General features: G+C 48.3%; 1 protein-coding gene and 2 pseudogenes across 1 annotated transcript in view; 1 reads left to right on the top strand and 2 right to left on the bottom strand.

The window, feature by feature from the left end:
* LOC139585528 (uncharacterized) overlaps window positions 1-27,464 on the top strand; it is a 69,575-nt pseudogene that overhangs the window by 8,444 nt on the left and 33,667 nt on the right.
* The window catches only part of LOC139585527 (uncharacterized), a 69,246-nt gene that overhangs the window by 9,433 nt on the left and 32,349 nt on the right, over window positions 1-27,464 (bottom strand). The window lies entirely within an intron of this gene.
* LOC139585553 (uncharacterized) lies at window positions 24,308-26,336 on the bottom strand (annotated as a pseudogene).

Raw genomic sequence — 27,464 nt, 5'->3', positions numbered from 1 at the left:
TAGTCTAACATATTTCTTTCCTAGTCCAAGCTACTTTTTCTGTGTCACCAAGCCTGAGCTTTCAGCATCACAAACCTCCTGTTTCTTGCCTGGCAGTTTCTGGGATGGGGCATCAGGAATGCATTTACTTGAGTGTCAGTGGCACTGCAGAGATGCGCTTGATGGAAGAATCCTCTGAAATAACACAGGCAGACCACAGTGACTCTGGAAAATGGCCTGTAAAGCTGGTGTCCATATTTGGAGAAGCAAAATGGGCTATTTCTGATGGAGGTTCCTACTAACAAAGCCGGCCAATGAAACTGGCTCTCAAGGCGAGATCATTTGGATGTTGCAGTGGCTGTGGCAGCCCCAGGGTTTGGGTTTTTTGGTTGGCATAGCAAAATGAGCTCTGAGCAGCATCTCTGGCAGGGAGGAAAGTGGCCCTGGAGCTGGGGCTGAGGCCCCGGGGTGGATGTGAGCCCGTGTGGGTGTGAAGGAAGCTGGCAGAGCGCTGAGTTTGCTTTCCCTGCAGGCTCGCGCTCTGATCCGGCAGAACGGGACCCCGCAGCTGCAGGAGCCCCGGCGCCTGTCGGCTCTGCTGCGGGACTTCCTCGAGTGCAGCCTGGAGCCGGACGAGGAGCGGCGCTGGGCTGCCCAGGAGCTGCTGCAGGTGAGAGCCAAGGGCTGCAGGGGAAGCAGCAGCGCCAGGGAGGGGTTTTCATGTGGGGCCCCCTCCGATAGTCTCCAGTCTCGCTGCGTTCCACACGCAGAGCGAGCAGAATCCTTGCCCGCTGTGGCCTGGCAGGCTCCTTTCGAGCTCATCTGGACCTGGTGCCCCACAGCGAGCAGGGACATCTTCAAGCAGCTCAGGGGCCTCAGAGCCCTGCCTGACCTGAGCTTGGATGTTTCCAGGCAGGAGGCACCTCCCACATCTCTGGGCACCCCCGTCAGTGTTTCCCCACTCTCCTGGTTAAAAAATTCTTTCTTAGATCTAATCTGAGCCTGCTTCCCTCGATTTTCAAACCATTTCCCTTTGTCCTGTTGCAACAGAGCCTGTGAGGAACTTGACTCTGGAAAGTAACAGTTCATTTCTTTATTTTTTATCCTTTGGGCAGCACCCATTTTTATCATCAGCCAAGCCTCTCTCCAGCCTGACCCCTCTGATCACTGCAGCAAAGAACCTGAGGGAGCAGCAGAGCAGATGAAGCACTTGAGGACAGCTTCTTGTTACAGTAGTTAGGACAACTAGTTAGTCATGGTAGTTAGCACTGGTAGTTAGTTAGGGTAGTTAGCATTGCTAGTTAGTTATGGTAGTTAGAGCAGCCTGTTTGTTATGAAAGTTTTATGAATAAAAACGCTCTTAAACCTCAACTCCCCTGACGTGTCCCTTCCCTCTCCCGCTGTGACTCAGCTGCCCGGAGCAATGTGAGGGGAGAGCGGGCCCAGCCTGGCCCAGAGCTGAGCCCCAGCAGAGCCCTGGCAGAGCCCAGAGCAGCCTCGGCACCTGCAGAGTCAGCCTGGAAGGAGGCGCTTGGAGCCTTCTCGGCTGCACCCGGCTCTTGGTTACAAACTGTGTGTGCTGGAAAATGCCACCGGCTCTGCAGGAGGGCAGAAGGGGCCCGGGGAAGGCCCAGGTGCTCCATGCAAGGGAAAAACCTGCCCTGGGTTTGTTATAAATAACTAGGTAGTGCTGGCTTTTGCTATTAGGTATGGACTTCTGCAAAATATTCTTAATCACAATGAGTTTGATATAGTACAGTTTGTAATCACTTTTCACTGCTTTTGCTATAGTATAATTTGTCAGCTCTTTGTGGCCAATGCCCTGGCCCCTGTGTAGCTCATATCCTCAGAACATCATTTATGGATGATATTTTAGTTAGTGGACAGTGTGAAAAACATACATTATAGTTTTGGCTTTTGCAAAATATTAAAGTGGATGCCATGTGTTGTGCATTAGAATGTTAACTTTTACAGAAGTAGCCGTAGTTGTGAAATAAGAACTAATGCTTTTATTTTTGTAACTAACTGACAATAACAACTCAGAGATATTTGTGAAAGAGCTAATGTTCATTTAAAGTACTTGTGGAAGTAGCTAAAACCATCTGCATGGTCAGATAACATCTAAGGAAGGGATGTGATGAGGACCCTGCCACTGACCCTTCCACTGTCAATAACTGTCACCTGCTGAAACCACAGAACAGGGGCCCTTGTGAGGCAGTGACGCACAACCCTCAAAACAGCAATCCACGATTCCTGCACGTGCTCTAAAAAGGCAAGTTGGGGGTCAAACCAACCTAAAGAATTCCTGGAACATGTAAATGAGTTCCAGGAAATGTTTGAATATGTACAATCATTATGAATATGTATTTGAACAATACAATGGAGAAACTAGACAAGAAGAGTTGCTGTGGTTAACCGGTGTGCCTCTGGCCATTGCCAACACCCAGCACTGTTACTGATTTGTCCCTTATTATTCCTTATTAAACTTTCAAAAATTCTAAAGAGTGAGGCTCATTTCTCACAAAACCCAAGGTGCTCACCCCTTGTTCTTCCCCCAAAGCCAGGATTTGTCAATCCTAAACTTTGTCTGGATGGAGGAGAAGGAGGCTGCGAGGAAAAGGAAGATGCACTGGTGTGGAGGCCCATGGGAGTCTCAATCTCCCACCCGTGTAGGACTGGTCCCTAATAAGAAGAATAGATTTCAAGGTTATGGTGACAAGCTTGCTTCTCCTATAGATCTTTGCCGGCACATGCTGATTTTTGGAAAGTTATGTTACCCCATTGGCCTGTTGGCCTAATTACCCTAGTTCACCCCTATTACCCATCTTTGATTAGTCCCTAGCTCTCTGTCCCTCCATTGGCCCAGTTTACTGCATTCCTCTGCCCCTGTTTCCCTATTAGCTGTCCCGACCCTTAACCCCTCCTTTGCACATTTTCCCCCATATCCATTGGACCCTGACCCTCAGCTCCACCCTCACTACCCCATATAAAAACCCCCTGTGCCCTCAGCTTGCACCCTGTCTTTGTGCCTGGACCCTGTTCAGCTCTGTCCCCTGCTCCTGTACCAATAAACCCAGTTTGCTGAGATCATATCCAGACCCATCCTGCCGACTTTGTCAGCTTTATAAAGCAGCCGTGAGCTCCGGGCTCCTGAGTGCCGGACACTCCAAGGGCCTCGGCAGCGCCAGGACGCTCCAGACTGGGACAGCCAGGCAGGGGAGGAGGAATCACTGCCCCTTTCCCCTCCCTGCTGCTCCATCTCCCAGCCCAGCATTGCTGCAGGACAGCCTCACTGCCAACGCCATCCTGCCAGGGATGGACTGGGGGGATCTCCTTCCCCTTCCCTCTGGCATGGAGGCAAATCCCATCTTCTCCTTGTCCACCCTCCTTCTTCTCCTCATTCTGTCCTACATCCATCTATGTTCCTTTCCCATCTCCTTCCTCCCTTGTTCCTTCTTGTTCCTTCCTCTCCTCCTGCCTTTTCCTTTTCCCTTCTCCCTGTCTCTTCCTCTCCTTGTCCTTCCTCACTCACGCACTGAGCTACGGACAGAGACCAGGGAGAACAAATCCCTGCCACAGAACCTCGTGGAAGAGGCAATTTGGAACAGCTCCACGGCGCAGGAATCCAATGGGGAGGAAAAGCCCCAGAGATCCCACATGAGGAGGGGCTGCCAACCCAGCCTGGGGAGCGGTGAGGAGGTAAAACCCTCCCTGTGCCGGGAAGGGTGTGGGGAATGTGAGAAGGGCTTCAGGCAGAGCTCAGCCTATTCCTGGTGCCTCCAAAAACGGCGGTGCCAGATGCAGAGATCCATGGGGCTGCAGAGATCCCCCTGCAGATCCATGGGGATGCAGAGATCCCCCTGCAGCCCCCAGAGCAGCCACGCTGGAGCACGGAGGATATCCCGCCGAGGCTCGGTGGGAGTGTGGGCAGGGTCTGCTGCCGGAATCGGCAGAGGGGGATCTTCCCGTGGAGACCGAGCCGGGGCGTGGGCAGCCCCCACATGGCTTATGGCGGCTGATCCGGCAGCTCCCGGCAGAGAAAAGGCAGGTGGGAGACCCCGGCAGCAGCAGCGGCGGTGCCCAGCGCAGCTGGCACGGGCAGGGCAGCCGGGGATGGGATGGCTGGGACCCGGCCTCGGTGCGGTCGGCGCGGTGACCTCGGCCCACGCGGCAGGACAGAGCAACCCCCATCTTCCCCAGCATGGCCGGCAGAGCGGCCGCGGGCCGGGCAGTGGGAGCAGGGCACACAAATTCACCGCCAGCGCCGGGGCAGGTGGAGCTGCCCTGGGCAGTGAGCCCGCACCTGGGATGGAAACCGGGGCAGGCGGAGCTGAGGCGGGCAGCGAGCCGGGACCCGGGACAGGCGCCACGGCCGCGAACGGAGGGGGCAAGAGCTGCAGAGGATCCCACTCTCTTTCTGACTTTTCCTCTTGTTCCCCTCCCTTTCATTTCCTCTTTTTCTTTTCTTGTTTTGTCTAGGGGCTTTCTGATACTTTAAAGATTTTTATTCTCCTAAAATCTACTGTCTAACCTATGGCATATTCTCTTCTAGATTAAATGGGTTTTTTTACAAATAAATCCAGAGCCTAACAAATCTAAACTTCTGCTTAGATACTTTGAAATGGTCGACGAGCTAACTCACAACCTCCTAATGTTGTTTTTCTCATCACCTTTTTATTTATCCTTTGGCAAATTAAGCATCTTTCAGTTTCTTGCTTTGCTACTCCAAAAATCCCAGTGCACCCATAGTTCCTTAGAAAATGATCACACAAAGCTTGAGTACCCCAGTGGGTTTTCTGATGCATGTCTTCTAATATTTTCCTAGTAAGCACATTTTACTAAGTAATTGTCTTCCATCAAGAAGTTTCCATTTCCCTGGTTTATCTTGTTCACTTCCTGTCTTGTTTAATTCTTTTTTCTCGGCTTCCCTAAACTTTGGAATTTCCAGTTTTTCCTCGTTTGGAGTTAATATTAACATAACTCACTCAGCTCCACTTTCTGCTGTATCCTTGGCTTCGTCATCTGCCAAATTATTTCCTCTTATTTCTGGGGTCTTTCCCTTTTGGGGTTCCTCAATATGTACTATAGCTATCTCTTTTAGGTAATTTTAATGCCTCTAAAACCTCTGAAATAAGTTCCTCATGTACTAAACCTTTTCCTCTTGAATTAAGTAATCTTTTTCCTTTCCAAATTTTTAAAGGTATGTACTACGCTAAAGGCATACCTTCAATCAGTATATATGGTTCCTTTATTTTGTGTTAAATATTCTAGTGCTCTTTTTAAAGTATATAATTCATGAGTTTGAGCTTACTAGTTTAAGGTTAGTTTCCCTTTTTCCATAGTTTGCATGTTGTTCCCATCAACTACTACATACCCTGTACTTTCTCCTTTTGCAAGGAGTTGTATCTCTGTTACTTAACATAACTGCCAAAGGCCTACCCTTTTGGGGTATCTCTGCTAGTATGCTTGTATTCCCTCTTTTTTTTTCTTTTTTTTTCCCTGTAATCCAACTTACTGGTTTTCTGTCTCATTTTTCAAGATCTTATCTATTATTCATCTGCCTCTGTTTTTCACTTTCACTAACAACCTAAATACCACTTTTCTTTCAACTACACACTTAAAAATAAAAAACCTTTTTCTCACACTACTTTCAGTGCAATCCACCTCTCTCCAAGGAGATATAGTAAAGCTTAAAATGCACAATCTACATTACATATACTTTCATTTGTCTACATTCCCTCGCTTCTATTTCTCATTCACTTCCACACATTCTTTCACACGCTCAGGACACAAAGTGGATCCCTGTTGACAGAGAATCGCGGCTCCCTGTGGCCCCCTCCCCTTGGCGTTGGCCTCTGGGTCTCAGTATCTCCCGGCCTCCTGGGAGGGCCCTGACTCTGCTGCCTCCGGTGCCCGTTCACCTGTGAGGCTGATTTGTGTCACTCACACTCTTCAGCTACGGCCCCCTCACAGGCCCGGGGGGACAATGGCCCGTTTGCAGTCACACACATGCTCTGCCACAGCCCCCACCCACCCAAGGGACAATGGCTTATTTGTGGGTCACACACACCTCTTTCCACAGCCCCCCCTTCCCACCTGCCCGGGAAGCTGAGGCTGATTTTGTGTGTGACTCACTCTCACACACAAACAAGACAACAATAAGGTACCTTTTACATTCACATCGCCTATTACAATTTTAGGTATTTCTGGCCAGTCCTGGTGCTATTGGATTTTCCTCAACCCAGCTGTGTTGGCCAACCCCAGATGCTCTTGGGTGTAGGAGCGTCGGGGGGTAGGACGGTCGGGACGGACGGAGACGAGAGATCTCTGCAGCCAGGCCCTGGAACTTGCGGTTTATTGCAAAGGGCCCGGGTGCAGGGCCCTGCTTGGAGCTGCCAGGCACAGCTCGGAGCAGGCCCAAGAGAAGAGAGGGGTAGAGAGGATGAGAGGGTGAGAGAGTAAGAGGGTAAAAGTGTAAGAGAGTGAGGTTCCCATTACAATTCAATAAATCTTCTGTGTTGAATATTCTGATTCTCACTAGCCAATCTAGTACAAGATGCACGTCCTATAGCATTTACATACAGCCTATAAGAATCATTACATTACCACACTGTGTTACATTTTAAATGCTAAAAACTCCTCTTTGGACCCCTTCTGCCAAGCTGGCAGGATCTGCTCTGACCCTTGGATCTGTCTGCAAGCAGTGGGAATTGTTCCATCAAAAGGGGATTACCTTCAGCCAGCCATACCATCGTTTTCCAGTTGTTCACTAACTGAGGTATCTCAAAGCTTGCTTTGATTTCAATCTTGCTTATAGTTTCTATATTGTCAAAATCTTTTGCCAGACAATCATATTTATAAGGCTTTCCTGTTTCATCTTCCCCAACACTTTTTTTATTTCTCAATCCACCTGTGTTGTCCAATCCCAAATGCTCTTGAGCATATTCTCAATCCGGCAGAATTTTGCTTTACCCTGAATGCTCTTGGAATATTAATCCCTCAACCCAGCAGGTTTTTAGGAGCCCCTTTTGTCCCATTTGCTAGTGGATTGGGCTAGGAAATTCCTCTGCTCCCTTCCTCCGAGGGGTCCAGCCCCTCTCTGAGACCCAGTCCCAGTTACCCCGGGGGATTCTCTCACTCCTTTTAACATTCACTTTGTCTCTTTACTGGCCACTTGTGACTGTAGTCACAAGGGTTTTCAGGATGAAGAAGAGACGAGAATGTTGACTCCATGATCAGAAGGCTTGATTTATTATTTTATGATATATGTTACATTAGACTATACTAAAAAGCAATAGAAAGGAAAAGGTTTCTTGAGAAGCTAGCTAAGCTAAGAATAGAAAAGAATGAATAACAAAGATCTGTGTCTCAGACAGAGAGCAAGAGCCAGCTCTGCCATGAGTGGTCAAGAAATCCAAACACCCACAGGAGACCAATCACGGGTCCACCTGTTGCATTCCACAGCAGCAGATAACCATTGTTTACTTTGGTTGCTGAAACTGCAGCTTCTCACAAGGAAAAATCCTAAGAAAGGATTTTTTATGAAAGATGTCTGCGACAGCCACTTACCGTGGAAAGTCAGAAACGCAGCATGGGAGACTCCAGCACTCACTTGGCAGGTCTGGCACAACCAGCCCGCCTCTCATTCACTCACATTCATCCCCCCTGAGAAATACTTACCAATCCCTTTTCCTTCCCATGTTCTTCGTGCACATTACTACTCTTAGGGGGCCAATTGCTGTGGTTGTAGGGAGCCTTTTTCCGTTGTCTTTGTTTTATTGTCTCCTTTTGTCCACCATAACCTGCGTCTGTCGGTCACCCCAGGGCAAACAGAGCGAGGCTGCCGAAGAGGGCAGGGGGCACCTTCCCCACTCTGACTCTCCTGAAGCACCGGCAGCGAGGTGTTGGTAACCATCCTCTGCTACCAAATTGTGAAAAATGCCAATCACTTGTTTTTAAAATTTTAAAAGTTTAATAGTAATAAAATAATTATCATAATAGTAATACTATTAGAGTAATAAAAATTTGGACAATTTGAATTAGGACAATATGAGACAACAAATACAAAGTGTTATGGAGTCCGGGTACCTTTTTCTGGGCAGCACAAGCCCTAAAAAGGACACCTGTTAACAAAGGATTAACCCTTAAAAACAATAGCCTGTTGCATATTCGTACACTTCATACATGATGCATAAATTCCATTCAAACATGGGATTCTAGTCAGTGCCACCTTCTTCCTCTGAATCCTAACAGCGCCTTCGAGGCAGGAAGAAGTTCATTTCTTCTGATAAGAGGGCAATAAATTCTTTTTCTCTGAATGATTTAGGTGTCCTGGGGCTGCTATCTCGCTGCAAGTCCTTTCTTTAAAGAAAGTCTCTTACCAAACATAGTTTCTATTTTAATATTTTGTAATAACTAAAAACTGTATTTAACCCACTTCTTAAGAGAATTAATACAGCATTAGTTTCTAACACAAGATGTATAATATTCATTTTCATATTGGCGAAAACCCAATCACAAAATATGCACTTTTCACAATTATAATCCCACTTACTTCCAGTCTCTCCCAGCATGGTCCCAGCTGCCGCCAGCATGGTTCCAGTTGCTTCCTCAATCAACTCAGTGAGTCCCAGTACGATGCCATTTGCTCCCAGTGGCTCCCAGTCAGGCCCAGTATGGGGGATGCTGTGCAGGGTGTGCTCACTGTGACACTCAGTCACTCCCAGTATTAGTCCAGTCACTCCCAGTATGATCCAGATATGAGCCCAGTGTGCTCCCAGTCTCTGCCAGAATAAACCAGTTTTGCGCTACATGGTTCCAGTTGCTCTCTTTCACCCTCACTTTCCTTCCAGTCGTTCCCAGTATATCCCAGTGTACCCCAGTTATCTCCAGCATCTTTCCAGTTCCTTCCAGTATGATCCCATTTGCTCACAAGCACTCGCAGTCAGCCTCAGTGTAGTGGCACTCACTGCCAGTAGGATCCCAGTCACCTCCAGCCATGATCCCAGTTCATCCCCGTGTAAGCCCAGCAGTTTCCAATCACCCCCAGTATGCACCCAGTTCCTTTCAGTTGGTCCTAGTATGTTCCCAGTTGCTCACAGTGTCTCCCAGTCACTCCCAGTATATCCCATTTGCCCCTAACGTGGTCTCAGTTGCCCCCTGCAGGCTCCTACTCACTCCCAGTACAATCCCAGTATGATCCCAGTATGATCCCACTCTCCATTAGTGCAATCACAGTGTGCCCTGGCATGGCAGTATGATCCCAGTATGATGTCAGTACAAGCCCAGTACAGTCCCAGTCACTCCCAGTATGATCCCAGTATGATGTCAGTACAAGCCCAGTACAGTCCCAGTCACTCCCAGTATGATCCCAGTATGATGTCAGTACAAGCCCAGTACAGTCCCAGTCACTCCCAGTACGGTCCCAGTGCAGCCCAGTCCCGGGCAGTGCTGCCGCTGCTGGGATCCCCCAGCCCTGTGTGCGTTCCCCCCTGGCGGATGTGCCGGGAGGAGCCCCAAGGGCTGGCAGTGGCCAGGCAGGGTCCCCAGCAAGGCCCAGTTTGGATGTGCAGCCCCCAGTTTGCCCAGTTTGCCTCTCCTTTGGCCCGGGCCGGGTTCCCCCCGCCTGCAGCGGCTGGGAGCAGCCGAGAGCCCCGCGCTGCCCATCCCGACCCGTCCCGGCTCCATCCCCGCTCCTGCCGCAGGCTGCGAGGGCTGCGGGAACGGGCACCGAGGGTGTGGCTGCTGCTGGGGGAGGAGGAAGGAGGGAAGGGCAGGGATGAAGGGGGAAAAGGAGGTGGGGCTAGGGGGGAGGAGCAGGGGGAGGAGGGATGGAAGAGGAGGGACAAAAGCGGATCAAGGCTGAACTGAGGGAACCACGCCTTCGATCCCTGCCTGAATTCGCAGCCCCCACCTGTGGGATCATCGCCTCCCCCATCGTGCCGGTGAACGGGGAGGGGGAGCTCGGCCCAGATATCCAGAGGGTCCCTGGGTTGGGTTTTTGGGGGGATGTTTGGAGAATGAAGAAGTCCAAGGCTGAGTGGAAAAGGCCCCTTGGGGGGACATCGGGGGGTGGCGGTGGCGGCTGCCGGCAGAGGCAGCCTGGAGGAGCAGAGCCCTGTGTGCCCCAGGAGCCCAAAGTGGGGAGCCCAGAGAGGGGGGAGCGCCGCCATTGGCGGGAGCCTCAAGAGCCTGGAGAGGGGCAGGGGGGACTCCTTGGAGCCGCTGCAGCCCAGAGCAGAGAATGAGGGGAGAAGGGAGCCTGGGAGCCCAAACAGCCCCGGCATCCCGAAATGGGGAGAGCGAAGCGGGGGGAGCTTTTGGGATTGCTGGGACTGCCAGCAGCCTGGGCAGGGCGGGCACCGAGGAGAAGGGGGATCCCCAATCCAAGCGTGACCCCAGTAGCTGGGACAGGGTGGAACCCCCGAACACCAGAGGGGAGGGACCAGGGACAGGGAACTCCTGGGTGGCTTTTTCAGGGCTGAATCTTGGTGTTTGGGAGGTTTTTCTGGAGCCCAGATGGCCTCTGACTTGTAGAGATGGACTCGGGCAGAGGAACCATCAAACTCAACGTGCTCATCCCTTGTTTTCCCCAAACCAGGATTTCCCATTGCCAACACTTGGGAGGCTGCAAGGAAGAGGAAGATGCCCTGGGTCACTGAGGCAGGTGAGGAGGAAATCAGTGTCTGTTGAATGCTTAAAATCACAGGGTTTTGGAAAAGCTTCAAAAGACAAGCCTCAGAGACAGTAGAACTGATTAGAGCTTTGCAGTAACCATAAGATTGGTCAGCAGAAAAGTTATATAAGAAGTAGAAAGTAGGGAGAAATAGAACAATGGTCTGTGCATTAACACTTATCTAGAATAACTCCCTAACCTGCAGAAAAGTGTATCTAGAAAGATATTAGGAAGTTCCAAGCTTAATAGTGGAGCTCTGTGCATTGTGTTTTAAGGCTTACAAGCAGGTATTGTATTTGAAATAAGGGAGCATTGTTTTAACCGTCAATGTGCTTATAGTTCTTGGATAGAACTACTGTCAGTATGGCTTTGCTTTCCGTGATTGGTCAAAAACCTTTTAAAATAAATTTTAACATGAAGTTCTTTGTCTGCTACCTGTGATGTGAGCAACTGGCAACTTACCATTGTCATAACCAAGTAATGAGACAGATGCTGGGAAATAAAACAGCTCAAGACACGTTCCTAGCAGTCCAGTCCTGTTTGTGATTTGTGCACAGCCCCGAGCTGGCGATGAGTGCCCCTTTCCCCTCTGTGCTGCTCCATCTCCCAGCCCAGCAGGGCCCCCGGCTGCAGCTCAGCCCTGGGGGGATCTCCTTGCCCTTGCCTGTGGCACGGAGGCAAATCCCATGCTGTCCTTGTCCTTCCTCCCCCAGAGCAGGAGCTGAGCATGGAGAGCAGGGAGGACAAATGCCCGCGGCAGAACCTGGTGGCAGAGGCCGTTTTGAGCGGCTCCACGGCGCAGGAAGCCAACGGGGAGGAAAAGGCCCGGAGCTGCCGCACGAGGAGGGGCTGCAAACGCAGATGGCGGGGATGTGAGGGGGAAAGAGCCAGCCTGGGCCGGGAAGGCGGCCGGAGATGGAGCCAGAGCTCGGAGCTGGTGCTCCATGAGCAGCTCCACGATGGGAAGAAGCCTCACACGTGCATGGAGATTGGGAAGAGCTTCAGGTGGAACTGCGACCTGATCAAGCACCAGAGGATCCACACTGGGGAACGGCCCTACGAGTGTGGGGAGTGTGGGAAGAGATTCAGACCAGCTCCCATCTCCTCCTGCACTATCGGATTCACACAGAGGAGAGGCCCTTCCAGTGCTTTGACTGTGGGAAGGGATTCAAGCACAACTCCACCCTCGTCACCCACCAGCACGTCCACACAGGGGAGAGGCCCTACGAGTGTCCCCAGTGTGGGAAGAGCTTCTCCAGCAGCTCTAACTTGACCCAACACCAACGGAGGCACCGGTAAAGGAAGCCCTGCGAGTGCCCCGAGTGCGGGCAGAGCTTCGTGCGCAGCTCCAGCTCCATCCCCCACTGGAGGAGGCACTTTGGGCACAGCCCTGGTCACGCACATTCCCTGTGATCCATGTTGGGAACACACCTGGCTCCTTCTCCTTTTGGTTTGGCCTTAATTTTCCTCTGCTTCACCTTCATCCTTGAAAAACACCCCAAACTGGGTTAGATGAAGGAAATTGATCGAATATATCTGCAGTTCCATAATTTCTCAGTTGTTTTAGAGGAAATTTAGGATTTGGGGACACGTTCTGTGTGGAATGCTGCTGTTGCTAAGAGGCAGGAATTTGATCTCATCCTTCTTGTGTTGCTAAGAATTCCTCCCCTGACCCAAACCCCAACTCCACCCTTGGGATACCCTATAAAAACCCCACTGCCCTGCCTTTGCCCTGTCTTTGGGGGGTAAGAAATGGATTCCCAGAGGATCAGCCATTTTCCCACTGGATTCCCAAAATTTCAGCTTTTCTTCTCCTTCTCCTTCTCCTTCTCCTTCTCCTTCTCCTTCTTCTTCTTCTTCTTCTTTTCTTCTTCTTCTTCTTCGTCTTCTAAGGGAGGAGGTTTACATTTTCCATTTCAGTGGAGGCTCCTGAAATGGGGAGACACTCCCAAAGACGGGACATGTAAAATAGTTCCTGAAATATGTAAATGAGTTTATCGATATGCATGAGGGTCTATGAATATGCAACAGACTGATGGAATTAAAACCAGATTAATTAAGGGTGTCCCCGGAAATAACTCGGAGGTCTCAGTGGCCATAACAACCTTTGCTGGATGGTCCTTGTCTCCCATGACATCAGCCTGTTGCATATTCATAGACTTTTTGCATATCCATAAACTACTTTACATATTCCAGGAGCAAAATTGGCTTCATCCTGTTTGGGGGTCCCACCCCCCTTCCAGATCAATTTAGGGTGTCCCATCCCCTTCTCAGCTCAATTTGGAGGTCCAGGCCCCTCCTGCTCCGTTTTGGGGTCCCGACCCCGTTTTGGATTAATTTGGGGCCCCCAGCCCATCCTCAGGGTCACCTTCCCCCGGTCCCCAAATTCCTCTCCTCGCAACTGATGAGTCATCAGCGAGACACGCTCTGATTGGCTGGAAATTACCCCGCGCAGTCTCTGATTGTTGAACGCCGTGAGAGGCCTTGACTGTGCCTGGCAACTGATGAGTCAGAGTCGGGCCGGGCGCGGATTCGCTGAAAATCGCTGAGCGCGGCCGGTGCTCTGAGTTTCTGCCCAGCAACTGGATTGTCATCAGTGCTGCGCGTTCTGATTGGTCGGGATCTGTTTTGGCGTGGGGACAGGAGGAACTGGGCTTACTTGGGGTTTATTTGGGTTTATTTAGGGTTTGTTTGGGGTTTATTTATGGTTATTTATGGACTATTTGGGGTTTATCTTGGGTTTTACTTGGTTTATTTCTATTTATTTGGGGTTCTTTGGAATTATTTTGGGTTATTTGGGTTAATTTGGGCTTATTTGGAATTATTTGGGGTTCTTGGGGTTTATGTTGGTGTACATGTTTTTTTTTTAGGTGTACTTGAAATCATTTGGGGGTTTTTATGTTTAATTTGAGGGTTTTTCTGTTTTTTGGGGTTATTTGGATTTGTTTGGGGTTATTTGGCAGACTTTTAGGTATTGTTTGGGTTTTTTTAGGGTTATTTGGGGTTTATTTCGAGTGTTTCGGGGTTATTTGGGTTATTGGGGGTCATGTGGTGTCAAAAAATCAGGGAATGTTTCTCCTTCAAAAAACGGGAATTTTTCCTTAATAATCTGAGAGGTTTTCCCCAGAAAACCGGGAATGTTCTCTTAAAAATTCCGGACTTTTCCCAGCCAATAGCGGACGCCCCGCCCCAAACCATCCAATCACCTCCCCTCAGGAACACCGGCCTCCCCGTGCGCCAATCCAACCAATCACCGCATACCTCCCGTCAGATACGCCCGCCTCTGATGTGCCGAACCAACCAATCACCGCAGGTCTCCCCTCAGCAATGCCCGCCTCTCTCGAGCTGAACTAACCAATCATCGCGCACCTCTCCTCAGCAAAGCCCGCCTCTCCTGCCCCTCTCCTGTCAATCACCACGCCCTCGACGGAAACAACCAATCACCGGGCGTCTTTCCATTGCAACTCCTGCCCTCCCCGCGCCGCTCCAGCCAATCAGAGCCGAGCCTGAAGCGGCGCCCCCTGACCCCGGGGCCGGGCATGGAGCGGGCGCCCCCCTTCCACCTCCTCCGCCCCCCGGGACCCCCTCGGGGACCCCCGGGAGCCACCCCGGGCTCGGGCGGGTCCTGCAGGAGGCGCTGGAGAGAGCAGGGGAGGCGCTGGGAGAGGACGGGGGGCTCCGGGAGCTGCTGAGGAGGCGCAGGAACAGGTGAGGGGTCCTGGAGGGGTCGTAAGGGGAATTTGGGGAGGGGTCTTGAGGACGTTTGGGGGGATTTGGGGAGGGTCTGGGGGGAACTTGAGGGGGTTTTAGCGGGGTCTGGGGGTGCTGGGGGGGCTTTGGGGGGGAATTTGGGGAGGGTTCTTCGGGGGGTGTCACGATCCGTCCTAACAGACGGGTTTCGTGATGGTTTGTGGATTTGATCTCAGGGTGCAAAAAGAACCAACACGGTACAAGGGGGTTTGCAATGATAATCGAAACAAATGCACCTTTATTGAATGACCACTGCAAAATGTGAGAGAGGGATTAAGGGAGAGAAAAAGATAGAGGAAGAGAGAGACAAAAGAGAGAGAGAGAGAAAGAGGGGGATAGAGCTACCAAACATAGAGACGAAGTCCTTTGGTCCAGTCCAGTCGAAGATCCGCCTGTTATGTCGGGGAGATCTTGAAATCTCTGGCTAACTCAGAGGTTTTTATTAGGATAACTCTATTGGAAATTGTGAAAAGGGGAAACAGATACAATAAGGAATAGATGTAACAGGTAGTCCATGTTCTCAGCAGTAAACGAGAGCCATTGTCTTCTTGGTCCAGCGGTCACAACCTGCAGGCAAACATCTCGCTTTGGTCAGCTTGCCTCCCCCACACACCTGCCCCGGGCTGGGGGTTTCAGTGCCAGTCCTTGGAAGGAGCAGAGGGGCCTTTTCACATGGGGGTTTCGTGTCTCAGTCCTTGATGGAGAGGCTCCTTACATCTCAGTCTGTCTCTCACGGTGGTTGTAAAACAGGTGAGGGTCTTCTGTGGGGGACCACCCAGAACTCAGGAGAAGTCCAGCCAGGCCGAGAGGTGGGACAGCTCCCAAGGCTGTTGTTGCAAAAAGGGCACGGTGCTTCCTTCTTCTTCTCATTGGGCTCAGTGTAGCATACAGCTAACAACACCTGTGATAACAATAACCTAACATTGTGCTCTCAGGTCTCGAAGCCTTTGGCTTGTGTAACTTTCTCCTACAAAGCCCGAGATTTTCAGTGGTCCCCAATGACGATCGTGAGGCAGATGAGGGATATTTCAGACAGACTCTTACACGACCCTGTGACTCACAATTGTCTTGAAGGGATCGTCATCAGCAGGGCTCTGGAGTGTCGCTGATAGGTCTTCATGACTCGCTGTACGTTGGTAGTAGAACCCGGAAAAATAGGGACAGCATGACAGAGAGAGAGAGAGAGAGAGAAAGGAGGAAAAGAAAGGATAGGAAGAAGAGGGGAAAAAAAAGAGAGACAATAAACAAACATAATTAATATTGATCACAACAGTATCAATTTTATAACTATTTTCAAATGGTTAATTAATTAAAATAGTATTATTTTTATAACCATTCTCAAATGGTCAAAACAAATCACAAATATCAAAAGCAAAAGCAATAAACAAATCATAATATAAGCACTAACTTTAAAATGATTTTCTAAACCAATTCACTAAAAATCAAAAGTAATTCCCACAAAATCATAAATGGAAATTAGGATTATTCCAAAACACATATGCTTCATTCATAATTGCCTTGTGTCAAAGTCTTGGGGATGTTCACAGTGCATAGGACATCAGCCAAGTTGTGTGCATGAACTATAGACGTCAATCTTGTCAGCTGTTTCATGCTCCAATTCATAACGAATGGGACTGCTGATAAAATAAAACCAAGCAGAATTGGTATCAAAAGGATAACAATGGGATGACACAGACTGCTCAGGACACCCGTGGCAGTAGGAGACCACCTAAAAGAGTATCCCACCCCCTGTGCTCGGCATCTTTCTCCACCCATTCCATGACACGGGGTATCTGTCTCACATTGTGATGAGCAGTCACCAGGGCTTTCTGTGCGTTTTTCTCAATCTTCTCAAGGATTTCAACTAAGTCTCGATGGAGCAGCAGTTGTCTTACCAAAGTGAGATCCATCCCAATAGGAGTAGGCATCAGTTTGTGAATCAGTGTGTAGTTGGATTGCAATAGGTAGTGAGAGGTAACTGGAGCTTCATAAGAGAAATCCCATCCTGTAATCTTGGTAAAGTTACAAGCACAAAAATTTGAATAATTTTTAGTATCTACTACAACATTCTCTACAAATACAAAATCACAAGCAGGTCTGAAGCATGCACATCTATTGCCTATATATATAAGGACTGTTTCAGAAGTCTCATTAGGATGAATTTCAAAATGACAGATATTTTGCTCTGTGTCTAAACAAATGTCTTGAGCTATGATTGCATTGCTTTCACAGATGAGCCCTTGTTGTTCTCGGACAAGACAAGATTCTAAATTAACAGTTTGCCATTTCTCACCAATTTGACGGGCCCATTCCCAATGCTCATAAGGATAGAGAACAGCTCCATCATGATTCAGCCCTAATGCAATCATAGGAAATATCAAATGCACTGAGGCATTACGTATGGTTAACACAAAAGCCATGGCTGTGTTTGTAATGGGATTGTAAGTTGAATTCACTAAGTTCCACCAGGATTGGAATTCTCTTTCAAAATCAGTGGCACTGTCCCAAATTATTTTCCCAATTTCAGTAGGAAAAGTGCCTTCTTCACCTTCTCTTATCATTGAGGCAGCAACTGACTGCATCCACAATTGTGCCTGGATACAGCTGAGAGCCAAAGAAATGTTGTTTTGTGTAGCACCGAGTGCATCATTTACCAATTTGTGGTCATTTACATTTACCTTTTCCCAATTTGTCAAAATGTTTGATAGCAGCCACTGGTGTGTTCCTAAAGCCAATGACTGCAGTAGTTGTTGTAACTTGGTCAAATCTCTAGTTGTAGCAGCCCATTTTATTCATTAATACTTCTGAATCAATACTCTTTAGAATTCCCAATCCTGTTCCCACAACACCGGTTATGTCTCTTAGCGTCCGTCTTTTAAAAGAGTTCCGCTTTTGCAACCAGGTCATCCAACCCTCAAAGGAAGTTTGCAAAAAAGGCGAACAGGCCGGCTGAATTTCTGAGACATTACTTTGCATCAGCAATTTGACTTGTTTAAGAGAACCATGCTGGATTGAACAGTATTTGTTGTTGTCCTGTTTTCCTAATTATATCTGGTCCATTTTCAAAAATTCTTGGGCTAAGCATAAGCGGTGGTTGGGCTGGAGTGGTGGTGGTGTAAATTGTAACAAGTTGGGCTATAGCATTTACTATAAACTTAAAATGTAGGCCCTACAGGCCTACATTTTTTGGACCAAAGACAAACCACTTCTATGGTTTGTGCCAATGTAAAATTGTGCCAACAATCCTGTAAGCTTGGGTGCGTACAAACCTTTTCATGCTTATTTGTTTGATCTGTCAAAACACCGATTGAGGTTGCGTTTCTATGGGTAGTTCCGTTAATCATTCGGATCCTATACTAATTTTTTTCCCCACTATCCCTTGAAGCTGCCAGGTTTTTTGGTTTTCCCATTCCTGCCTAGTGTATATCTGATTTTCATGCATAATGACAGTTGATAGGTTTAAATCCCTCACGTTTCCCATGGATCTGGAAAAATGAACAAAAGCCTGGGACCAAGGCCATTCAGTATCAAGTTGACTAAGGGTGCTCTCAGTCCTTTCTACCCACTGGGGTGTGACTACTGTACTCAGTGTGGGCTTTGTTATAGCATTTATCTTAAGTTTGTAAACTAGGCCTTTTAAACTTTATGGATTTGTCAAGTTATTTTGCCAACGGCGTGTCACATAAGTTGGTTTGGCTAAAGTAAAATTATGCCAGCAGTCAGTTGATTAATTTCTACAATCCTTTGTAATTGCATTGTTGGTTCTGGGGCCTAAAGTGTAGTTACCAACGTACTCCTGCCAGCAGCACAGAGTGAGGGGAATTTGTTTGGTACACTCCCACTTTGTCGTAGGACACAGTTCTGTTGTAGGGATGTGCAAATAGTTTTTTCCATCTGGTTCTAAAAAATTTCCAGCACCTGCAATGGAGGTGGCTTTCTCATAGAGAGATCCTTCCACTTTTCTGCACGCTACCACAATCGACTCACCAATTGTTCCAGTTAGGGCTCTAGTCCAGTCCTTCTGATCCCATCCCCACTCACTTGGGCGATATATCTCAGAGTCATGCAGCACTATAGGCTCTAGGTTCAGGTGGTGACCCTTGGGATATGATCCTAGAACATTAGTGTGATGGATGGTAGCTTCAGACCACGACCACTCAGCAGGATTCTGTCCACGGAATTGTGGTAGGATGCAGAAAAGTATCACCAGTGTTATCATGGTTCAGATGATCCTCATGTCCCTCAGGGTTCTTCTGTAAAAGTAAACACAACAGAATCCTGCCACTAAGGGACAGAAAAAGTTAGAAGGATGGAATTATCCAGTGTGTATTTATCCGATGCTCTCTCCCTAGAGCATCAGAGGCTACCCATGCATGTTTATTCAGAGGGGTTTTTAGCACTAGTGGTAGTTCCCCTACAGTAGGGAGGTCCACCAGAACAGGTTGTCCAGGGTAATATGCTGGAATCTTGAAATCATCTGGTCTCCCTAGAGAGGCAATTATGCTTGGAGCTATGGGGCAAAAGGCAGTGATTTTGGGACACCCATTTACCCCCCCATCTGTCATTCACACTTTTCACAGCTTCCCATAACCGAACATCCCAATTTCCCTCCTCTGGTTTCAAAAGTCATTCCAAAAGACCATTGGTCCTTTCCACGATCCCGTTAGCCTGAGAGTAGTAAGGGGTATGAAAAGTCCATTTAATTCCTTCATTTTTTGCCTAATCCTGTACAATTCTAGCAGTGAAGTGGGACCCATTATCAGATTGAATTTCCTGTGGTTTTGGGAAAATTCCAAACCATCCCTGCAATGCTTTAACAGTATTATTTCCTGTAGCTCTTTTAAAAGCATTGGCCTGGACCATCCCAGATACAATTTCTACTCCTACCAGCACAAAGTGTTTAACTCCTGACTTCTTAAAGGGTCCAATATAGTCTACCTGCCACGCGTCCCATAAGCCTTTACCCTTTCTGAAATGCAGAGGGTCATCTTCCAAAGGATGTCTCTCCAGTCTCCAGTCTGCGATTGCTCACAGGTTGATACGCATGTTTTACACCTTTCCTTGGTGACAGGCCAACGCTGGGCCAGAGCTTCCTTGTACAAATCTTTCACACCTGTGTGCTGTCTTTTTACATGCAGCTATTCTAATAGTTTGTGAGAACTCAGCACATCGCTCCTGTTGTCCAGAGATGCCAGGAGAACCCTTGGGGGTCTCGGAAATCCTGGAATGTTGCCAAGAGTGCTTGGTGGCTTGATTTTGATCCATCCACAGAAGTGACAGCAGTTTGAGCACATGAGAATCACTTTAGAGTGAAGGGTGTAAAAGGGACACATTTATAGGGTGAAATATAAACTTTAAGGTTTTTGGTACAGGGGGGTTATGGAGACAAGATGGAGGGATCAGGGCGTGTCTCGTCCTTCTTCTTTCTTCTTCTTGTCTTCCATCTCCTGTGGTGATGTTGGCACTTGGGGATTGGTTTATGGTGAAGGTGTACTTGCCAATATGGGTGAAAAGTATTGGAAAATAAAAGTAAATATCATGTACATAGATTTTAGTATAAAAGACATGACCGCCCCGTGGGTGGTCACGAGTGCCCTTGGCTGCCTTGCAGATCAGACCTCTGTTGGGCAGACAGAAAATTTTGTAGATAAGAAACAATAAACAATCTGAAGATCGAAAAGCTGAAGAGTCCAGACTCATCCTTTGAAGTGCGTGCCACCCAAGAACCACCCTACCTGTGTCGGGGCAGAGACAGAGAGCCGAACCCGACAATAGTTGATCCCAGTCCTCTGTAATTTGTTCTTTTTCAGGGGACTTAGTCTTGCTAAATCATCAGCTTTATTGTTCCACTCTCCTGCTGGATTTCCATCTGTCTGATGAAAGGCTGCCCACCCCAACAAGGTTCCCTTGGCTTGTGATGTTTAAAATTTCTTGCCACTTTTCCTTTTGCCATACTGGAATTCTGTTACCTTCCCAATCATTTTGCTGCCAAAAAGGAAGCCACTCAGTACATCCTTTATACACAGCATAGGAGTCCGTGTAGATGCAGACAGGAGAGGTATTCTGTACCTCATGTTGGAAAGCACTCCAAACAGCTCTCAGCTCCCCAACCTGAGCACTGCCTTCTCCCTCGATAATGATTCATTCACCAGAGGAAATGTGGAGGGCTGCTTCCCTGTATCTCCACACCTTCCCCTCCTGTTTAGCAGAGGCATCAGGGAACCAAGAATTTGCTGATCGTTTGGGGGAGAAAGGAGGGGCTACTTTAATTACAGAGGCAGGTTTGTCATGGCTGCTGCCCAAATTCTCAGTTTCTTGGATCGCTAAATTTTTTACAGCTCCTTCTGTTATTGAGAAAATGTTACAGTAATGTTCAATCTGAGCATACCAGTTTGCAACTGAGGCCCTTTGGGCAACCCTGTCGGCGGGGGTGGGGTGGGGGGTCCCAGTAGTGACTGTCTTAATAACTTTGAAAGGGCCTCTCAAGACAACTGGTTGTTGTTGTGCAATTTTTCCCACTTCTATGAGAGCTAAGCTAACCACAAACAATCCTTTTTCCCAGGTAGTGTATCTTTTCTCAGCATCTTTGAAACCACAGGAATAGAAACCAACAGGCCTCCTCGGTGTTGCCACCACTTGGGGCGTGGCGTCCCGGGTCAAGGACGGCTCGGTGGCAGCACCTTTGCCACACAGACCAAGTACACGCACTCACCAATGTGGTGGATGGTGAAATGGTAACTATTTCTAACTGGTTTTTAATAAACAATGCTAACTTCTTTGAAATATAAGGTCCAAGATCACTAATAGGGCCTAATAAGGTAGAACCAAGGGCAATCAGTCATGGGGGCTGACTGAACCATGACTTAGGATATCTTTGCAGGACTTCCTCAGTTTTTTGGCTGATAGTTGTTAACACAGTTGACGATTTGAAATCATACATTTACCACAGCACCGAACTATCCTCCCAGAGTCTGCGACAGCTGACCTTAAAAGAAGAGTGATGTTGAGACCTCATGTCTGGATTCACGTTTCTCCAAAACTCCCTTTGAACCTTTTGACGCAGAAAAACTCTGGGCTGATTGGCGATCATTCCATTCAAGTAGAGCCAGAACCTGGCCAGAGTTCAAACTCTACTTGATGGATACCACTTAAAACAAGACTTTCAAAAACATTTATGTGAACCATGACTGATAACATTTTTGTTGAGCTTTTTTCCCCCAGTCCTTCTCTGCGCCGGCCTCTCCTTTAGTTTGGTCACTGAGTTTTTCACGACCCCGGTATGGTCTGCCATCGGGCTGCTTGATGATTCGTCACAGCCTTTAGGAAGCGGGGTATACGGGCCATGGGGGCGTCTGAGGATTCAGTCCTGCAAAACAAGCTTTACAAATTTCATTAGTTTTTGCCCTGAAGGTCCAGTTTTATCGACTTAAGCGGGCACCATTTAATTTTACTATTTTTCTTGACGGCTGTGTACCCTCGCCCTGTGAGTACCAGCCTCCAACCCGTTTCCCATTCTCCTAACTAATTTTTAATCATGACTTGTGGGCCTTCCTCTAGTGTCCGGGTGGCCCAGTGCCTCTGGGCAGGACTTTTTGTCTCGTCTCCCCTGGGGAACTGATTTAAAGCCAGCAGGGCGGTTGCTAGGATGCGCGCTTGATCTTTTGGCCGGATGGAATTGGTAAAACCCTCTGTCAGGCTTCGACCTCGCCCCTTTGTCTTAGCATTGGGCTGCTCCCTCCCTCTAGGCTTGCCCTGCCTCCTGCTGGGGGAGGCCAGTGCCTTGTAATGAGATTTCCACCCCATGCTTCAAGCAGCGTCAGCTCCCCCTCCATGTCTTTTCCTTCCTTTTTGCCTGCGCGTGTCTGCGCTGTCCTGCAGACCTTCTCCGTCTCTGCCGATCACGCCCGTGTCTGCATCCCCCCCTTCTGGCGCCCACCACCCCGTGGCGCGTAAGGCGGAGGCCCCGCCCAGGCTCCCTCGGACTCTGAGTCAATGGCAGCGCCCCACGCCTCCGAGTTAATGGCGGTGCCCCGCGCCTCTGAGTCAATGGCAGCGCCCCGCGCCTCCGAGTCAATGGCAGCACCCCATGTCTCTAAGTTAATGCCTGCACTTCGCGCTTCCTCTAGCAGCCCGTCCCAAATGACCGCTTTTTCCCCTCAGCCAGCGTGCCTGAGCTTGGGAGCTGCGAAGAGCATCCCCACGGCTGTAAATCCCCACACTCGGCAGACTCACGATCACCCGCAGTCTGCGCGGCCGCCCCCACACCCTGCCGGGGCCCTGCCTGCAAACAGTCCTGTGTGGTTTTCCACATTTCCTGCTCCTGCTGAACTTTTCACAGAGCCTGCGTGACTCTGCCCCATAATTTAAGATTTCGCCCCGAGCCTGAGGACAAAGCCTCCTCTGCTAGGGCCCCGGTACAACTATCCCACACTTCGAGGTGGAAAATATCCACCAGCTGCCCAATAACCCCAATCCGCAGGAGCCTCGACACTACAAGGATAAAATCTCCTGGCTCGCAGTCTATGCCACACTGCCTATGAATTTTAAAAATGACCTTTGGGAGGTACTCCATTTTCTCCTTCGCCGGTCCTTGGCGCCAGACTTCCTCCTTTGCCGGTCCTAAGCGCGAGACTTTCCCCTCTCGCCGGTCCTCTGGGAGCGTCCTCCCTGCCGGGGACAGTCCTGCTGCTCCAGCTGCTGTTCACTCGCCCAGGTGGTTCCTGCTTCCCGGATTGTCCCGGGTTTCGGCACCACTTGTTGCCGCCACTTGGGGCGTGGGGTCCTGGGTCAAGAACGGCTTGGTGGCAGCACCTTTGCCACACGGACCAAGTACACGCACACACCAATGTGGTGGACGGTAAAATGGCCTTGATTAACAGTTGAACCAGGTCATTTATAACAGGGGTTAACGGTAAAAGGTAACAGTAAAAGGGGAGGGGTTCTGCCTGACCGTAACATCGCAATATCTTAACCTCCCACACATCGGACCCTCAGGACCCTGCTGCCGTAGCTGTACTGACAGCCCTGAGGAGCCAAATCCCCATTCCAGCTGAAAGGGATCTGTGGGATGGATAGGGTCCAGTGCTTGGTGAGCTGTTGCTTCAAAAAACAGCAATTGCAATGCTTCCTCCTGAGAAGGAGTCCCATCCCATTTCACCCCATTTGCTCAGCAAGTCATGAAGGGGCCTAGCAATTATTGAAAGATCTGGAATGTGTTTTCTCCAGAACACTAATAATCCTAGAGCTTGCAGGAGATCTTTCCTGGATTCAGGCATTTTGATCTGATCTAAAGAGGTTAGGATATCAGGTGGAATACATGTCATACCTCCTTTCCAGCAAATTCCCAAAAACTTCACTTCCTGAGAAGACTTCTGAATTTTCTCTGGGGGCATCTGCAAATCAAGACTTTCTAAGTGAGAGATTATTTTCTGCTGATGTTTCCCTACTACCTCTATTTCACACACCCCCCCTCCCCCCCCCCCCAGCCCAGAATGTCATCAATGTATTGATAAACAGCTACAGGATCAGGTTTGGGTATTTTTTCTAATTCCTGGGCTAAAGTAGGGTGGGCCAAAGTGGGGGAGTGTTTGTAGCCTTGGGGAAGCCTAGTGAAAGTGTATTGCTGTCCTTTCCATGTGAAGGAAAAACGGTCCATATCTTCTGGTTGTATGGGTATCATAAAAAACATGTCTTTGACATCTATAGTTGCCATGATTGAGTGAGCTTTTTCTTGAATTGATGTCATTAATTCAGCCAAATTTGGGACCGCTGCTGTAAGAGGGTCTGTGTTGGCATTAAGCCTGCAGAAGTCTACTGTCAGCCTCCACTTCTCATTGGGTTTCCAAACTGGCCACACTGGCAAGTTGAAAAGAGAATGGGTATTGACTATTATTCCTTGGTCTCACAAGTCCTGTATAACCAGTTGATGCCCTCTTTGGCACCAGAAGGTAGAGGGTATTGTTTTACATGAGTAATTTTGCTAGACAGTGAGGAGGATGCAGCTTGGAGCAGTCTAATGTTAAGACGTGGCACGCCAAATGACCACAGGAATCCCTCAGAATCTTCCCACTGCCTCCCAGCAATAACATCCATCCCTAATAAATTGTTTGGAATATCCCCAATTTTGACAACTAATTGATTCTCCTCTCCATGGAGCATGAGTTTTACTAAGGCCACATTCATAGATTCTGTAGTTCCTAGGGCATTTAAAGCACAACATTGTTTCTTTGTTGGAACAATTCTACACTTCTGGGCATCCTTTTTGTTAGTGCAGAGATTTGTGCCCCAGTGTCAATCAGAAAGGTTACAAGTGCCTGTTTGAGGCCTGTGATAGCTGTGATCAATATATCTCCTGATTTATGTTTAGTGAGCATTCTCAGATACATCCATGCTCCAGCCCTTTGCTCACCTATAAGGGATGGAGAGCCTAGTTTCTCTGGTTCTGTGTTTGCTTTGGCTCACATCCTAAATTCTGAGAGAGAGGCTGGGAGAGGGTTTCTTTTGGCTCACTGGCTGGATTCTGAGAAGGGAGGGGTGCACTGGGTTGAACTGATAAATTCAGTTTTCGATAGTGCCAATTAGTTATTATTTTCTGTAATTTATCAAGGGGCAAACCATCCATCACCTCTCTGGGGACCCCCCTTTTAACTTCCAACAACCACCAATGGTGGCAGTTAGAGATCTGTTTTCCCTTCCCTAAATTTTCACCGTGAGGAGCCCTGATAAACCAAACACCGTTTGTTTTTTCTGATTTCTCCTCCAGGGTTTTTACAGGTCCATATCATCTACTGTAATTAATCAAATCTACTGCAACCTCGCTCCATGCCCAAACTTTACGGCTGCTGGCAGGTGAATCAGATTGAGAAGCTGGGGGCTGTGAGGGGATGGAGTATGGAGTGAAACCAGGATCAGTAGATTCAGTTTGGTCAGTGGGGTTACCAAGGAATCTATCTAGTCTCTCTATGGGACCCAAGGCCATTATGGTTTTCTGTAAAATAATTGCTGTAGGTTTAGGAAGCCATCAAATTAAAGGAGTCATAATTTCAGGCTTTACAGGTAATTGCATTGGTGACAGAAAACCAGGAATCAACCTTTTTCATGAATCATTTGCAGGCAGGTGGCTTTGTGGGCGCCTTCCAAAAGCTGGTCGGGGGCACTGACTATAGCTAAAGGGTCTCCCCTTTCCAAAGGATTAATTCCCCCGGCCCAGAAAGGCACACATTGTGTCAGGGACCACGTGTCACGCTTATCTCCTGTTGTTAGGAAAACTCCATGTCCCCAGTACCCACTGGCCACCTGTTCAGTTAATTTAATTTGATCTTCACCAGTGAGGGACACTTGGAAGACATATTCTATCTCCGATTCTTGTGGGAGGCGCCCAAATTCTTTCTTCAGCTCAGCCAATTTGGTAGTGCTGAATGGTATTTGTTTAGTTGTGATATGTGGTTCAAAATCTTCATCATTAATATAATTATATTCTGTTTTAACCAAGGGTCTCAAATGAGGGCAGCAGTTTTCTCCACAGTTTTTTTGCTGCCTCTAGTTCCTTATGGGGATAAATCTGTTTAATGTGAGGAGTTTCTTTTCCTCTGCCTGTGTTGAGGAATCAGCATTCAGTGAATTCTTAACATGTTCCTCTCTAAGGGCAGCTTGTAACAGATGGATCTCATTCCTTTCTTCATTTAATTTTTTTTCCAAATTTCAACTAGGCTTTGAAGGGAGTCCATTATAGCTTTTTCCTCACTTCTTCACTTTAAGAGAGTTTTTATAGCTGCTGTGAGACAAGCTCCCAAAACTGAGCAGAGAATAGTTTTATTTTTGCCCAGTTTAAATTTTATTTCATGTTGTAAAGAACATACTCTATCAATAACATTTTCCAAATTAAATCAGTTACTTTGTGCCCGTTCTTCTCCTCCGGGAGAAGGTTTGGCATTGTGTTTGGCTAGTAGAGCATAAAATTCAGCTTCAACTTTTGTGCTGAGGTTTTCCGTCATTTTGTGAAGGGACCAAAACCATGACAGAGATGTGTAGACTTAAGGTACACAACCACACAGCCTCTGCTGTGTTTCCCTTGCTTCCCTGGGTGGGTGAAGAGACTAAATGTGCCTGGGAGGTTCTACTCAGTTACTTCAAATAGTCCCTTCACTTCCCAGACAGTCCAGATTCACACATACACAAAAACAGTTTCCCTTTTTGCACTAAGAGATCTTTTGTGAAATTCTGAAGACAGAGCCCTCAATTGAGGATGGGGGTGCTTTTCACCTAGGCATGTGCAGTTTGTGGGAAATTTGAGTCACTCCCTTTCCTTTTTAGACAACCGCTCACCCCTTTCAGGGTATCGGGCTCGGTGCGGCTGGAGTGAAACATCCTTCCCCTGTTACAGACTACACACAACCCTGCAAACCCCTCTGTCTGTCAGAATCCTGTCCATGACGGCAATTTAATGTCACGATCCACTCGTACAAGTGGAGTTGTGATGGTTCATTAACTGATCTCAGAGTGCAAAAACAACAGAGAGGGGATTTCAGTCTTGATCAAAACAAATGCACCTTTTATTGAGTGCCCACGCAGAAGCAATAGAAGGATTAGAAAGGAGATAAAGGATAGAGGGAGAGAGAAGAAGACAGGGGTGGGAATAGCTACCAACGGAGAGACAAAATCCTCATGGTCCAGCCAATAGATCCATCTTGTCACGTTGGGGAGAATCTCAAATTCTTTGCATAACTCAGGGGTCTTTTATAGTCATCCACCAAAGGGAGAACAGAAAAAAGACAATGGAGAATTAGTCTATTGAAAATGAGTAAGACGTCCATGTTCCAAAACAGGACAAATCAATCTCAGCGGTGAGCGAGACCCATTGTTTTCAGGATTGGTGTCTATGAGAAACCAGTCTTGGTGCAGCAAACACACCTGCAGGCAACACTTGGCAAACATCCCACTTCAGTCAGGCCCGCGCCCCTGTGTTAGAATTTTAAGGGTCTCAGTCTCAGTCCTTGGGAGGGGGCTTCCCTTACAGCGGTTGTGAGGCAGATGAGGGATCTTCTATGGGGGGATCACCAGA

The sequence above is a fragment of the Agelaius tricolor genome, unplaced genomic scaffold, assembly GCF_023055355.1.
Source record: "Agelaius tricolor isolate 1412-34295 unplaced genomic scaffold, bAgeTri1.0.p SCAF_84, whole genome shotgun sequence".
NCBI classification, from domain to species: domain Eukaryota; kingdom Metazoa; phylum Chordata; class Aves; order Passeriformes; family Icteridae; genus Agelaius; species Agelaius tricolor.
The sequence above is the reverse complement of the archived record's forward strand: the minus strand, read 5'-3'. Positions and strand labels throughout refer to the sequence as shown.